Raw genomic sequence first — 4,479 nt, 5'->3', positions numbered from 1 at the left:
GCCGACGCCAAGGGTATAGCATAACCTCCCCCTCAGTGAGCTAAAAAGTACATTGTTATACCCCTGTAAAACAGTTTTTATATAACTCTATACAAAAAAAAGTCCAGCATTTTTACTGTTGGACTGGAACTGTTAGATTGGAACTGTTAAAATCGACTGTTAAAAAAGACTGTTGACTGGTGATGTCACATTCCGCGAAAACGTGTTATTGATTAGAAGGGGTATAACAAAACAGTTGTTGACTGTGTCTCAGGCAACAGTTGATCTGTCGGACCGGCTCGAAAAATGTTGCCCGCGGCCTTCGACCTTGGGCAACAGTTTGCGAGCCGGTCCGACAGATCAACTGTTGCCCTCGACCCCAGTCAACAACTGTATAATATTGTCTATATTTAAAGAATAAAGAATCATTTTTTGGGTATTTTGAGGTGATAAATTTGGTCGAGTGTGATCAAATCCATTACTTTATTTTTACTTCAACATTTACTTGAATGGAAATATATGCATAAAGGAAAAGTTTTCCACCTCAAACAATATCTGACATTTCAACTGAACTAACTTGTAAACAATGAAGACAAGTATGCACATTATTTTTTAGCAGGGGTGGGGAATGGGGGGGGGGGTGTATAGTTTCAATTAGGCTGGAGGCAATTCCAAACAAACAATAATTCTATTTTGCCCCAAAATACATTAACATTAATAATACACAAATATTTACCAGTCCTTGGGTTTTTCTTCTCTTTTGACTCTAGAATTTCATCTAAGTAGGAAAAAAAAATTAATGATAAGTCTATATGACATGTTAAATATATGGTTTCACATCATCTGTCATTCAAGTTGCTTTTAAATAAGTAATATTAACATTAAGAATTTAAAACTAAGGTGGCCAACTTTGGATTTCATTGCACATGCTTTTGTGCTTGCCATGTATATACAAATTTGTTGATACCATTTACCAATATTTAACCAAATAACAAATTACCAATCAAAACAATTTGGGATGTTTTAAAATCTGGTAATATAGTAAGATAGTTAATGTATATTTTATGATGCCCCCTAAAATAAAAACAAATGATTAGATTTTCATAAAACACTGCAGGTACATGTACAGGAGCACTTAAGTTGACTGAAAATTAAATATTTTTTTTCCTCTTACAGTGCTGATATCATGAAAGTTGACAAAACAAAACAATCCTATCCTATATCCTCTATCATGTATCCTATCCTGCAAACAAGCTCTATCCTATCCTATCCTATCCCATATTTAGGAATAAAAGATAAATGAAACGAAAAAAGAAATTAATAACTTTATCAACTAATATTATGCTCAAAAGATCCAATTAATACAGGTACATAAACCCGACGATTTTCAGAGCGAGGTAGCATTTTTACCTGCCTTGAATAATCCATTATTATGCCTCCTGTCAGTTTCTCTATATATATTCAATACTCATCTATTTTCGCATAGTATACAAAGGGATGACAACCGCGGATTTTACATATATGATACGTAGATACATACGATTGACATCGAACAATTAATATAAATAGCACATAATACTGACGGGAATTCTAAAGTTAAAGTTTCAAATAAACATTTGAACAAATTGATTAAACATTTGTGATCGAAATTGTACTTGAGAATCCCGAAAACCCTATATTAAATGATGCTTGATAAAGAATATATGGGATAAAAATTAAATGAGATTTTGTCTGCTAAACAACTTAAGTTTCCCCGGTAGAGTCCCTCGCATCTCATTTCTTGAAAAGAACATAAACGTTTGTCAATTCATTTATTGAACAGCAACTTGTTGATTAAATAATCAATCAAATCAATTGATTTATTTGAATGAACAAACGTTTGCCTTTCTGGTGACTAGACAACATTCGAACGTCACAGCTACTTATAGAAAGGCACACCAGTATATTCAACAGTCAGCATAACAATAATAGTGTTGTGCATGTACTATGCTTAAATAGTGGTCAGGGTTTGATACAGGCTCGTGCACTATGTATCAAACCCTAACTACTATTTAGGCATAGTACTTGTAAAACACAACACTATTATATAAATAAGCAAAGCATTGTTTTCAACATTGAATAACCTACATGTAATTTAATGTGACACTATTAAGATTTCTCTCCATTAATTCTAAACAGTATAACACATCAGTTAAATTCTTTCAACATTAAGTTCTGCTTTACTTACCAAGACAGTGTGTTCAGTTCAGAAAGAGGAACTGTAAAAAGATTTTGTTGAAAGATTAATGCAAGGAAATAGTAAGAATCTTTACATCCTAGAAATGGAGGTTTTATAAATTATTTATAGGGAAATAAGTTTAGTGAATTGCATGCACTCGACTGCCTCATGTCCATCATTAGGCATAACTTCGGTTTAAGAGGGCTAGATGGTCGTTGCCATTTTTCGACAATATCAGTCTCCTTCAAAAGAAGAGCTCTGTATAAAACTATATATATAAAAGCTAAGCTATTTGGATTTGTGTTTTTCTGATTATTATGGCCAAAATAAAAAATTGCTGTAGTTTTCAAGTAGATTTGATAGGCAAGTTGTTGATTACCCAATGCCCTTAAAAATTACATGATCAGAAGCCATATACATGTATTTTTTTAAAGGGACCAAAACGCGATTTGAGCTACAATTTTTCATATTTAATTCTCCATTTTTAATGTTAAGAATTGTAAATATGGTTATCTTTAAGGCTTCATTTAAATTTCAAAGTCAATATCGAGTAACCTCCAAGGAAAGAGTTTAGAATTCTGTGTGTGATGTAGTGGTATAAATTTTGATCAAGTGTTGCTTTCTTTGCTGACAATATTATTTATGAACATATTTAATCAAATGATCTTGTTTGCCACAAGTCATTTGTGACTAACTTTACTTTACATTATCTGTAAACAAACACAAGACTTGAGATTTTTTTGACGTAAAAATGAGCTTTCATCTCTGTATTTAGCTTGTAATTTGACTCCTAACATTCAAATTTTGTCTGATCATTCGAAATGCACATTCAAACCATTTTATACATAAAAAATAAAATGTTGACCTCAAATCATGTCCAATTCCATTTAAGTTATGTTTAGTAAGAATAGGGTATGTAGGACTAAGAGCTGGTCCTCTTATATTTATCCCAACTTGGAAGGAAGCTACCCAAAATGGCCCCTTAAATCATCCCAACAAAGATACACAAAATCTAAAGTACACAAACAAAAGATATGAAATTGGTCCCCTTAATCATCCCAGCAAAGATATACAAAAGTGGTCCCCTTAATCATTCCAACAGATACATAAAATGTAAAGTATAAAACAAAAGATACTAAATTGGTCTCCATAATCATACAAACAAAGATACTCAAAATGTAGAGTATATATACATAAGTTATTGAATTAGTTTTTTTATCATCCCAAATAAGATACATTTAATATGATAAAAAAACACATTAATGAATAGGTCCCATAATCATTCTATTTAGGATAAACAACATGATTATCACCTACTCTTTAATAACAAAGTTAACTTAACTGGTCCCCTTAATCATCCCAAAGAAGAAACACAAAATATAAAGTACACATAGATCACTTTATTGGTCTCCTTAATCACCCAACAGAAGATACACAATACCAATGTCTCTAATTTGGTCCCCTTAAAAAAAACTCAAGATGAATAAAGAAATGTATGATGAATTCTTACCTACAGAGGAGAGACTATCGCTATATGATTCTTCCACCAAAGATGACTCATTTAAGTCAAATGGATCTGAGTCACTATCTGCAAGAAAGTAACAAATATATACATTAATGTCATTTTTCTAAAAATAGATTTGCAGCAGTTATGAAAAAAAATGAAAAAAAGTGGGCCCAAATCATTCTTTCACAATAACTTATGATTTCACAACTGACAAGTAACAAAAATGATTTGCAATGACCAATCTTTCATATCATAAACTCTATGTAAAAGATCTTGAATATATCTAAGTTGGCATAATATTGAGTTCAAAGCCTGATAACTCAATCTCCAAATTGCACAAATTAAGTATTTTGGGGGGTATTAATATGATAAAAATCCACAGACTATTTGGAAAACAGCAATTCATTAATGGTCAATTCCCCTTTCTCTTGTGGTGCATAATTACCACACGATGCATCATCCAGCAAAATTTGGCAAAGGTAGACCCAATAATTACTTAGATATCGCCATCAAAAAGCACCTGATCCCAAATATTTGACCTGCTTCAAAAACCTTAACTTCCTCCAGCATCTGAAATTGACTGCTCAGATTCCAAGCATCCAAGCATGTCATTTGCATTCAAAGTATCATAAGATATACCATTCATGCAAGTTTAGTGTAGTAAGGACTAGTAATTAATAACTTAATAATGGCCATCAAAGGGCACCTGCTCCAAAAATATAACCTGTTCAAAAACATTAAACAACTCAAGCACCTGAAATCTATGGGTCAGATT

General features: G+C 32.1%; 1 long non-coding RNA gene across 1 annotated transcript; it reads right to left on the bottom strand.

The window, feature by feature from the left end:
• Positions 1-706: 706 nt before the first annotated feature.
• LOC128169294 (uncharacterized) lies at positions 707-3,796 on the bottom strand. The gene is made up of 3 exons (XR_008241520.1): positions 3,708-3,796; positions 2,207-2,237; positions 707-757 (listed from the first exon to the last, which is right to left on the bottom strand). It is a non-coding gene; the product is annotated as an uncharacterized LOC128169294 (long non-coding RNA).
• Positions 3,797-4,479: the final 683 nt, after the last annotated feature.

The sequence above is a fragment of the Crassostrea angulata genome, unplaced genomic scaffold (assembly GCF_025612915.1).
Source record: "Crassostrea angulata isolate pt1a10 unplaced genomic scaffold, ASM2561291v2 HiC_scaffold_114, whole genome shotgun sequence".
Lineage (NCBI taxonomy): Eukaryota > Metazoa > Mollusca > Bivalvia > Ostreida > Ostreidae > Magallana > Magallana angulata.
This window is presented reverse-complemented; position numbering and strand designations above follow the sequence as displayed.